At 41.7% G+C, this 12,517-nt stretch overlaps 1 protein-coding gene across 5 annotated transcripts in view; it reads right to left on the bottom strand.

The window, feature by feature from the left end:
* The window catches only part of MAGI1 (membrane associated guanylate kinase, WW and PDZ domain containing 1), a 616,636-nt gene that overhangs the window by 127,398 nt on the left and 476,721 nt on the right, over window positions 1-12,517 (bottom strand). The gene's annotated exons all lie outside the window — the stretch shown is intronic.

Here is a 12,517-nt window from a genome sequence, read left to right as displayed (position 1 = left end):
CAGGCTCCCTGCTGACAACTTCTTTCTAACAGCACAGCATCCTCACTTCCACCCGCTCGTGCTTGGGATCTTCGAATGGGAGAAAGAGCAAACTGAGCACAGCTGGGTAGCCTGGGATGAGTTTTTATCACTTCTTAAAATGCACTGAATGAAAAAGGCAAACTGGATTTTAGACGGACAACATGCACAATCAGCAGCTTCTAGGACTCCAGTAGATACTAAAAAGTTATCCACCTTAAGCTCACAGCCTAAGGGGTTTATATTTTTAACACCGGCCTCAAGATTCCTGTGTTCCGAAGTATATCCGGCAAGTTCCAATGTAATAAGCCCTTTGAAGAAAATGACATCCACTGCATAAACACATCACTAGAGAAATGCAATTGCCCAAGATCGGTGGTTGGATATCTCCCAGGGATTAAAATGCTGCTCCTGTCCATGTAATTAATATGTTCGATGAAAAGAGGCCACCCGTAAGTTCTGATGGGAGAGAAGGGGCACTGAATTTGCTAGAAAATTCTCCCCTTGAATATGGTCATTCTGTCCATGACTAATAAATACAACAATTCTTCTTATGAACAATAGAGGGTCTCTAGAGGATTCGAGTCACCCAGCTCAGGTGCGAGGCTCTAGACCTATCATTTTAGCCTCATCTCAACCAAAACTATAGAAGCAATGTGGAAGGAACGTGATTTACACACAAACCGAGAAAAGAAGACAAACCAAGAAGCAATTATGTAGTGTGTACTAGGAACCTCTGTCAAATACTAGAAAAGACCAAAAAAAGAGCAAAATACCGGATTTCTGCTTTTACATTCAAGTTAGGTGATATGATCAACTTAACTCATTTTGCAAGGCACCGTTTACCTGCGGTATTCTAAAGTTGATATTTTCCTGTATAATAAGCAGGGATTTTTCTGTATTCCTAGGAACTTAATAAGCAAGGATTTCGCCCTAATCCTAGAAACTTTAAAGCAATTCAAAGTATGTACCTTGTGGCTCTAATGTTCTCTCATCACTTGCCCTATGAGAATGATCATATCCACACACCTACGGGGCCATCGGGAACTTCTCTTAAGTGAAAAAACAAAAACAAAAACAAAAACAATAAAACAAAAACCCTCAACACTTGCTGCATATTTAACTTAGGATAAATACATTTTAAATGAGCCCGATTTTTCTAATATCTGAAATTGGAGTGTTTGAAATAGCCGCAAACTCTCCACAGTTATGGTTGTTATTGCACACGTTTGCTTAGCAGGTCCCACATGCTGGAACTTTCCAGTAAAGAAGCCTGCTTGTGTCCAGAAGTCTACTCTTGTACTATTTCCTGATTTGTTCCTATATTGGGCTCCCCTGACAGATGACGACAAGCGCTTTCAGGTAGCTTACAATTTTTAAATTGAGATCTCCAATGTCAGGCACAGAAGTAGGTACTCCAGAAACAGAGAGAATACCATATACTGTTGCCGAGCAGGCTCCTGCAGTGGGAATGGTAAGTTCAAGGCTTGCCACTCCTCCCAACTTGTGGTCCTAGGCATGTTCCTTAGCTTCTGTTATTACTTGGTTTCCTCATGTGACACAGGGATAATAATGGTACCTACACTATAGATTTGTTGTGTGTACTGAATGAAATAAACCTTTTAAAAGACATATATAGCTTAATAATCATCAGCACATGTGATAGTTTATGTCATCATTAGAAGGAAATGAGTTGAGAGAATGCTATATATATATATATATATATATATATATTTATACCTCCTTACATCTCTCACCAGGTTTCATTTTTTTCAATAACTATTTATTGAGGTCCCAACTCATGCTGGGCAGCAGCTCAGGCACTGGGGAAACCCTGGTGAACAAGACAAAGCCCCTACCCTTGTGAAATTTATATTTTACTGTGACAGACCGAAAACAAATGTGTATGGGAATGAAACAAAATTTCAGGTGGAAATAATCTTCCATAGGAAACATAGGTTAAAGTGTCTCAGAGCAATGTAGGTTAAAGGGTTTAAAAGTATCTTGGAAGAAGGAAGCACGCTGGGGAGGAGGGAAGCTATTTTAGATGGGGATTAGGGAAAGCCTGGCTAAGGAGATGCCACCCAAATGGAGAGCCCTGCCAAGGTGATGGGAAAGCGTTCCAGGCAGGGGGAAGGGGCCAGGGCTTTGATGCAGGCAGAGCCTTGGTAGGTGAGGGGAAGGGCAAAAAAGACCAGAGTAATGGTGACAGAGTAATAGAAAAGGGTTACTTAAAAAAGCCACAGCAAACACTTCATATCTTAATATAAGGAAGAGGAGAAGCCACTGGAGGGTTTTCAGCAGGGTGGTGCTAGGCTTCATTTTAAAAAGATCATTGAGCTTGACAGAGAACAGGCTTTGGGCAGAGGAGGGGGAGGTGGGCACGAACAGAAGCAATGAGACCAGTGAGGTGGTTATTACAGGGTCCACGGGAGAGAAAATCAGGTCACGGATAAGAAGAGTAGGGCGGAGCTAGTGAGAAGCAGTCAGATTTCTATCCTACGTTGTGAATATTGCAAATAGCTGTGACACAGTCCACAGGATGGACATATTAAACTCATCAAGCCACAAGAGGTCCATATTTTGAAGACAGAGCTTGTTGATGGGAGTGGATGGGGTGTGTAAGAAAAACAGAGGTATAAAGACTGACATCCCATTTTTTGTCCTGGGCAAATGGGCAAATGGCCTTGTGCCCTTTACAAAAATCAAGAAGACAGGGGAGGAAGTGGTTCTTAGGGGAAAAACAGTAAGAGTTCACTTTGAGACATGTGAAGTCTGAGATGCCTATTAGACACCTAGATGTGGAGGGCTGTGCACAGCTGACCAGGTAAGTCTGAAGATCAGAGTGCAGGTTGGGACATAAAATTGAGAGTGATGAGTAAACCACTGGCATCTGAAGGCAAGAGACAGGGATAACAGGGGGCGGGGGGAGCGGGGAGTGTACAAAAAGAAGCCAAAAAGTTTGGATTGAACACTAAAACCCCGTAATTTTTAGTAACGGAGAAAACTAGGAAGACCCCCAAAGGAGACTAAGAGGTAGCAGTCACCAAGGCAGGAGCAAAGGAAGACGGTGTGATGTCCTGCAGCCAAGTGAAAAAAGCCATTTAGCCTGCTCCTGGGAAACCAGTTTACAGCACATTGGGAAATCCCGGTGTGGGGCAAGAAGAGAAACTCTGAAACTTGCTGTGAAGGGGTCTGTCCTAAATGTGATCTACATGGCAATTCTCATACTCAGCCTCCATATCAAAATTCCATTAGCTTCATTTATCGCCCCATCCCATGCCCCACTCCCCAAGAGATGAGGCTAAATAAAACTAACGAAAGACTTGTTGGGTTTTTAAAGTCTTCTGAAACCAGACAATGGTGGGGGATTTTTTCCTCCTTCTTGAGCCATCTTATCTTTCCTGTGTCTTTCCACCATGTTTTTCAGAACCAATCTGTCAGATTTACTTTAAAGGGTCTTAATTTCCTGAAAGGATTCAAAATTATGAATAACTTAAAAAATGCTACATTTTAGAGGAAAAAATGAAACTCAAAGATAACCATTTTCCCATGTAAATAAATACGTTTGGTGGCCTTGGACCTGCAGGGGAAGGAGTGGGGGGCAGGTTAGTCTCCACCCACAAAACCTTCAGGGTTTATTACCCAGACAAAACCTTTCTACGCTGCAGGCTAGCAGGAGGTTTACTCCCAGTTACCCTCTGAGCAACCTGCCCTGGGTTTGGGCCAACATGACCAGGCTCCATTCAGTGACGCGAGGGAGAAAAGGGCAGGGGAGGGGACCCCGCCTCCTCTTTTCTTCTAGCCGAATGACAGGCTGCCGGCTGGACACACGCCTGGCAGATGGCATTTCAAAGGGTTTTCAGGAGCCATCTGGGGTGGGTACAATTATTACAAACCATGCTTCTAACAAAGCCAGAAGGGTTACTTCCTGGCAGAAGAGAAGTAAAACAAATTCTATCATGTTCCTCAGGGACAGCATATTAAAAAAAAATAATCACCGGGCTGACAAACTGGGGTTTTCTACAGCCTACAACACTGCCTTCTGCTTGTCTAGCCAGAAATCAGGCCAACAATATTTAACAGTTATTAGCTTTAAGCAAATATGCACAGTGCGCACCTCCTTGCCTTTAAAAAACCAACAAACGCACAAACAAAAGACAGGAGTGAGAGATGATCAAACAGCAGGAAAGGATGAACAGCATCCATTTATTGGATACTTACTTATGTCCTAGGCAAGGTGCTAAGCACTAAATCAATACTACTGTATTTAATTGCTAGAAGAAATGTAAAAGTAAGGACTGTCATTATACTCATTTTATTGATGAGGAAGCTGAGAGTCAGAGAAGGAAAGTAACTGCCCAAGGTCACGTGCACAATTAAGAAGGAAAGTAACTGCCCAAGGTCATGTAACAAGTAAACTGAGCAGAGCTATGGTCTCTTGGAAAAAAATCTCTTTAGATATTTGGGGCAGCAGGGTTTGTAGCAAAAACAAAACAAAAGCAGTCCTCCAAAATGAAAAACTAAGTGCCCATACATATGGGAATGACTGAACGAAATATGGTAGATTCACCCTCAGGAAAATTTTTTTAACTATGTAAAGAACAGTGTGATCTACAGTTACCAGAAGGAATGTGTATGATGTTCAGTTGAGTGATACAAACAAGTTACTATGTAAACTTGAATAATATGTAAAATATGGCTGCATTTTATTGAAAAACAGAAAAGGAAGCGCTATGGACGCTATGTTTTTTCAGTTATTAAATAGTTAAGTGGGTGGAATAATATTAAATCCTTAGCAGAGGTAACCTCAAGGGGGGTGGGTTCAGAAATGGGAAGAGACAAAATGACTGTTTCTTTAAATAACTCTCAGACTCTGAATTGTACCAATGTGTATGTAGTTGTTCTGGCATTTTATAAATTGAATAAAAAGATTATTTCCGGAATCTTGAACAATTTGATTCTTGGGTATCCTAATCCAATATCTTCCATATTAACTTAGTCCTTGCAAAAACATGCAAAAGAATATAGGCTCCCTGTGAATCAAACAAACAATACTTTCGAGGTTTCCCATGTCATAGAAAGCCAGCATTGACATCAACACTTGCCTTTAGCTAATGAATAGAAATATACTACATATAGGGGTGCCTGGGTGGCAGTCGGTTAAGCATCTGACTCCTGATTTCAGCTCAGGTCATGATCTCTGGGTCCTGGGATCAAGACCCGTGTTGGGGTCCAAGCTCAGCGGGGAGTCTGTTTGAGGGATTCTCATTCTCTCTCTCTCCCCTTCTGCCTCTCCCCCACCCACACTCTTTCTAAAATAAATAAATAAATCTTAAAAAAAAAGAAATATATTACCTATAAAGGTGAGATGGTGATACTATTTTTCTGCCTGATTTTACTCTTTAAACCTCGATCTGGGGTGCCTGGGTGGCTCAGTGGGTTAAGCAGCTGACTCTTGATTTCAGCTCAGGGCATTATCTCGGGGTCCTGGGATTGAGGCCTGCATCAGGCTCTGCCTTCAGTGGGGAGTCTGCTTGAGGATTCTCTCTCTCCCTCTCCCTCTGCCCCTCACACCCACCTGCTCGTGCACTTTCTCACTTTTTCAAATAAATAAATATTAAAAAAAACACCCTCAATCTGTTCATCATTTAAACAGAGTCCTTTTTCAGTGTTAAAATGCCTACAAGATTTCACCAGGGTAGTCAATACTACCAACCCTTTCCACCACCAGATCATAACTTAAATTAATTTGAGCTACGCCCTACTGAATATCTCCGTATGAATTAGCAATGCCCCCAAAAGTTCGCCTTTTAAAGCTTGAGTGGCTGCTTGCTTCTTATGCACCTTTTATGGTTCATAAACTTTTAGTGTACCTGGCTTGAGTGACCCTTGCTGAGGAAATCAGAAAGTGACCTTCCTTATCAACTCTACAAATGATGGCTATAGAAAAGGAACTGGATTTGGAGTTCATTAGCTCTCTCTTCTTAATCTGAAAATTCTCTTGAAATATCCAATTAAGGCAGCAAACAAAATCTTAGGGATGGGACACAATATGCCGGTTCCTCCTGCTATGTATTCCCAGCACCATGAGGCTTTCGGGCAAGCTGTCACTCAGCACCTGTCCAAAAGGTCTCAAGGCCAGACTGCTAATAGAAGAATCATTACCCTACTAAGATTAAATTGTTAATAGTCAATGGTCTCACCTGCTGTGAAATTAATCTGGGTCCTGCTTATCAAAATCTAATAACGAGGCTTCAAAAAATTATAGTCCCTTCAACTACCTCCAATGTTAAGGAAGGATCATTCTGTATAATAAAGCAATTATGTGCATTGCTTGAAATTCATTAGATATCCAGGACAGGCTCATGCTGTTCGTTTTTTCAGCTGATGGAGATGGAGCACAGTTGAATGTATTGTTCCTACAAATTCACTCAGTCACTTACTCACACAAGTTTGGCCATATTTTGGGATGAACAGTACTATTTACTCAACATTTTCCCTTCAAATCAAACTGTTGGTTTTTTTTTTTAAATGTAACTATATTCATGTAAAAAAGAAATGCTTAACTGCTACACAATGACTAGAATAGTTTTTAAAAATCTTACAATACCAAAAGCTGGCAAAAGTATGGAGCTATTGAACTCACACACCGTTGGTAAGGTTGCAGCAGGGTACCGCCCTTGGGAAAAGAGTTTTGGCATTTTGTTACAAAATGAAACATAAATTCACCATATGACCCAACAATCATGAAGGGAGGAAGACCAATCACAAGGATGTGAATCTCTTCACGCCCCAAACAGATTTAGAAACAACATATCCACCAATGCAGACCACAGCCTTACATGTTTGATAGACTCGAAACACAAGCAATTTTTCTATCATGCCTTAAATATGGCAACAGGCATCCAAACATGTCACTAGAATGTGTACTCCATGTGATCTTCCAGGATGTTTAAATAAAAAACACTCACTTTTACTGAAGCTTTTGTTTCACCAATACGAACTATTCAAAAAGATCTGGGGACAGAAGTCAAACAGACCTTTTCTCATGAAAGAACATGCATACGTTTAAAACAAGTCCACCTGGCTTCTTCTTCGTGTCCTTTCAAATCTACATTCCTTGGGAAAGAGACTGAGGAAGCATACTAAGCCTAGTCCATAGTATAGGACTACTCAAAGTATCTCTTGATTAAGGAATAAAGAACAAAAATATTAACAGCTGCTATTTATTGAGCACTTACTATGTGCCAAGGAATTGCTAAGTATGTACATCACAGATGACAGTATCCTGATGCTTGGGTGAGAGCAGAGTTTGTTAGAATTACCCCCCCACCCCTACCCCCACCCCAGGCCAGCACTTTCTAATGCATGCTTGCAAGTCTTTCATTCTGCTGACAATTATTTTCTAAAGTGCTAGATGGGGTTAGAGGATGGGGGTGAGCAAGACCCTGAGAAAGCTTAAAGTTTCTTTAAGGGAAGAACAATAAAGGGGAAGAAACTAAAGGTGGCTCTGGGTGCTCCTATCAAAGGGACCTACCAAAAGAAAAAAAATGTGACAGGAGGAGACCCTTGAATGAGGCAGTCATGGAGCCTTGGGAAGGGATGCAAGTATTCTGTGGCTCTTACTTGGTGTGTGAGTATGGAGGGTAGGGGAGATCAGAAAATAGACAGTGGAAGGAGGGGATAAAGACCCAAAAGACTGGTGGTCTCAGATGGGACATCTAGTGGACTCAGAAATGGAATGGTCATAGGAATGAAACTGTCAGTGAGCAAAACACACACACACACACACACACACACACACAAATTGTGCTGTGTCTTCAACAGAACAAAGTTGTCTTCAAAGAGCCCAGTATCTGATTGGGTCTGTGTCCAATCCAACTTGATGCCTCCTTATAAACAACTAAAAGGGACTTGACTGATATCATCCCTGTAGGACACTGTAAAATAAGAAATAAAGAAGGGCAACCTAATAATCCTAGGAGGACAGGAACCCAAATGTTGAAGCTGTTGACACAATTTTTAATGCTCTACAAATTGCCACTCATTCCTTCACTTCAAAGGAAGCCTTAGTGAGGAAGGAAGGTCACACACGGTATGATGGTTGTTTTTATGTGTCAACCTCACTGGGTTAAAAAATACCTGGTTACCTGGTAAAACCTTCTTTCTGGCTGTGTCTGTGAGAGTGATTCCTGAAGAGATTAGCATGAAGAAGACTACCCTCACCAAGTGTAAGTGGGCATCATTCAATCTACTGGGGGTCTAAGTAGAACAAGAAGGCAGAGGAGGGGCAAATTTACTCTGCTGGAGATGAGACATCCATCTTCTCTTGCCTTCAGACTATGGGGTGGTAGGGGTTCCAGGTTCTGGGCTTTCAGAGTCAGACCAGGACTTACAGCTTTGGCTACTCTGGTTCCCAGACCTTTGGACTCAGGTGGAATCACACCACAAGTTTTCCTAATTCTCCAGTATGCCAAGGGCAGACTGTAGGACTTCTATCCTCCATAATTGCATGCATGAGCCAATTCCTGTAACAAAGAACATTCTCCCTCTCTCTCTTTCTCTCCCCACATACTCTCCTCCTCCCCCACCTGTTCTGCTTCTCTGGAAAACCTTAATACACAGATCAATGCAGATTGATCCTTTTAAGAAGCACCATTCTGACTAATTGGGCATTCCCTCCCTCTAAATCTTCCAACCATCATAACAAAGGTTAGAAATATTACCCTTATCTTTCTACCCTTTTTTAAAAAGATTTTATTTATTTATTTGACAGAGAGAGAGAGAGAGAGCACAAGTAGGCAGAGAGGCAGTCAGAGGGAGAGGGACAAGCAGACTCTCCACCGAGCAGGGAGCCCGAGGTGGGACTCGATCCCAGGACCCCGAGATCATGACCTGAGCTAAAATCAGATGCTTAACCGACCGAGCCACCCAGATGTCCCTCATCTTTCTATCCTGCTCACAACAAAGAATACTCAGTAATTATGTCTTGAATGGAATATTGCCAAGCTGCTCAACAGCAGGTGTGTAAAGACAATCGCCGTCATGCCATCAACAACTCACATGCTTGGTATCAGAAGATCCTTTCAGGTTCCATCTTGCATACAAGAACACCATATGACAGAGGCACAGGAATCTCATTAAAGAATCACACCTAAAACCCTGGGAATAAATAAGGACTTGGCGTTTGTCCCACTGTGCTGATGGTTTGAAAAAGTGGCCTAGATACCAGAGATGGGAAGCATCTGATCTGGTTTTTGTGACCTGACTTCTAGCTTTACTCTCTACAACTGTGATTCAGGACGAAGAGAAACAGGTTTTGAGTGTCTGATCCAGGTGAATCACCAAGATGAAAACAGCTCAATAGCAACTGTTCAAATTATCCGTGCATCCTTTTTCTGAAGGCCAAGTGTCCTTTGTTATTAGAAGTCTCAACAGGTCACCTTTCAAGGAGATCCACACAATGCCAAGGATGAATGGGGACCCTGCAGACTGCTGAGTACATCACATTATGATACAGCAAAAGGATATATATTTGCTTATGGAAGCCTCTGGCAAGCAACTGACTCCTGATAATAAACAAAGGCAGCAATTTTTCAAGAGGAAGGAACTCAGTAGAAGAAGAATCAGGTTCTAGTTCCAGCTCTGCCACTAAATTAAATTTTGTTACTGACCTTAGAAAATCCCTTTTAATGCACTCAACGTCCTTACCTGTAAAACAGGGAGGGTAACTATTGCAAGACTGTATGTTAAAGGATTTTTGTCCCCTTAGTGCCTGTGGTTCTTGGTTACGCCACTTTGAAGAATGAAGAGGTAGACCAGATGAAGAGTGGTGGGCAGCAAAGCAAAGTTTATTGAGCAAAAGTATAAAGCTTCCGGAGAGGGAGGGGGGCCTGAGTGGGTTGCCCTCGGAGTTTCTAAATTTAGGGGGTTTATGAGCTCTTTTGTAGAACTATCTTAATCAATCAGGGTGTGCTGAGCTGTGCCAGTCAGGGCTTTGGTCCCGTATATTTGGTTGTTGTCTCTGCGGATGGTCTTTTATTGGCGGCTTATGTCATAACTGCCCCTTGCCCACGATATTGACAAATGCTTTGTGGTTAATTATCTTGCTTTAGGATGTTTTGCAGAAGTCATTTTTGTCTGTCATTTCATGTCCTGTCTAAGCTGCGGAACAGGATGTTAGTACTGTTTTATTTGAGCTGTCCTGACTCCATATTTTCTTGTTGGGGACCCTAACACTGACTACCTAACTGTCCAACTAACTCCTAACATATATATCATGGAATCCTTATGAGATAATAAATAAATTCCTATGCAAGGATACAAAATTCTTAGCAAATTTAAGGCATTTAAAAATTTTGTTCATAGGAGCACCTGGGTGGCTCAGTGGGTTAAACGTCCAACTCTTGATTTTGGCTCAGGTCATCATCTCAGGGCCCTGGGATCGAGCCCCACATAGGGCTCCGTGCTCAGCAGGGAGTCTGCTTGAGATTCTCTCTCTCCTTCTCCCTCTGCCCCTTCCCCTGCTCAAGCTCTTTTTCTCTCTTTCTCAAATAAATAAATTTTTGTTCATAATAAAAATCTGTATTTAGGCTACTATTTATACTTTATATGCATTGACTCATTTAATCCTTGTAACAACCTTATCTAGTAAGTGCCATTATCATCCCCACCACACAGATAAGAAAACATACACAGAGAGATTTGGTGACTTGCCAAAAACTATACAGCTGGTAAATGGTAGAGGCAAGATTTGAACCCAGGATCTTATGGCCACAGAGCAGTGAAAGGCCCTGTGTGCAAGGAAGACACTGGGGTGGGGAAACAAACTGGTGGGGGGGCGGGAACAGGTGACTCTCCAGAGCTCTCCACCTGGGGGTGAATAAATCATTACCTGTCCTCATCAAAGAAAGCTAAGGGGGCTGATGAAGTTGAGCGTTGGGGGGGGGGGGGAGGGGGGGAGGGAATGCTTCTCCCTCATGACTTCTTTGACCCCAAACCCGAGCTCTCAGGAGCTATGTCTTACTACTCTTCTTTTTTTTAAAAGATTTTATTTATTTGACAGAGAGAGACACAGCAAGAGAGGGAACACAAGCAGGGGGAGTGGGAGAGGGAGAAGCAGGCTTCTTGCCGAGCAGGGAGCCCGATGTAGGGCTCGATCCCAGGACCCTGGGATCATGACCTGAGCTGAAGGCAGACCTTAATGACTGAGCCACCCAGGCACCCCTGTCTTACTACTCTTAACAAGAATGAGGTAAATTAGGCCAGAATCCAGTGAAGAGGGAAGTCAGGCAATAACCTGAAACTAAATATTAACCATTCTTTCTCTTTTACGCGGGGGAGGGACCCCTGGCACTACAAATTCATGGAAACCCTGCCTTCATTTAAAACAGGAAAGTGAAAATTCTTAAGCTATCATTGATTCATGTTAAACATTCAGCATTCAGGAAATAAAGGATAAGAATCTCCAACACTAGATGCACGCTTATCAAAAACCAACTTTTGAGGATTATCTTGAAGCATTTTTGTTCAGAAAGGCATTCCGGCAATCAGTAATGCTATTTCTTAGTACTAAAGGCTGTCTATGACAAAAGGGGATTACATCAGATAGACTTTTCTCCATTATGACAGGTAATACTTTTCACTTTCTCTGAATTAATGACAGCAGTTGTCTATATGAGATGGAATGAACGAATTCCAACAAACTCCACCAGATAATTTCAAAAGCAAATGTGAACGAAAATGATTATTTTGGTGAAAAGCTATAATTAATTAAGAATATCAAGGTTCCAGAAATTAGACGACTTTGTAAGTCCAATGCTGAATGTTTCTAATATGTGGCAGTTTCCTTTCTTTAGCTTACAAAAAAAAAAAAAAAAATCAAGAGTGACTCCTAACAGGAGTCATGTGGTTTCTTTTGGAGGTAAATGAGAATGTTCTAAAATCAGACAGTTACAATGGTTGCATGGTTTTAGGAATACAATAAAAATGCTGAATTGTGCACTCTCAAGGGATGAATTTTACGGAAACAGCACTGTGTATCAATAAAGCTGTTAATATTATCCCACAGAGATGCGGAGATAAATACAAAGCAGTCTTTGTCCTCAAGGATGTTACAATTGAGCATAGGAGTTGTTATATTTCCATGAACAATATGTGCTTTCTGTAACAATTTAACAGCTCCTTCCATGAGTCCTTCCAATAGATGAACCAAGAGCAAGCGTGAGATCAGAAACTACTGACCATCCTATGTCATTTTCCTAAAAACTGCAGGCGTCTGGAGTTCTCCCAGAATGACAATATAAAGAAATCGTGATAAAAACTGAAATCAGACTTGGTGAGTTCAAATTCCAGCTCTAATATTTACAAACTGTGCAATCACAGCCAAGTGAAATATTTGGGCCTTGGTGTCCTCATCTCTAAAACGGGAGGAAAAACAACACCGGCCTCAGAAGGATGTGTGAGGGTTATATAAGATGACACATATAAAACGTTT

Source organism: Neomonachus schauinslandi, chromosome 1 (assembly GCF_002201575.2).
Source record: "Neomonachus schauinslandi chromosome 1, ASM220157v2, whole genome shotgun sequence".
Lineage (NCBI taxonomy): Eukaryota > Metazoa > Chordata > Mammalia > Carnivora > Phocidae > Neomonachus > Neomonachus schauinslandi.
Note: the sequence above shows the minus strand (reverse complement) of the source record. Positions and strands in the feature narration are given on the sequence as shown.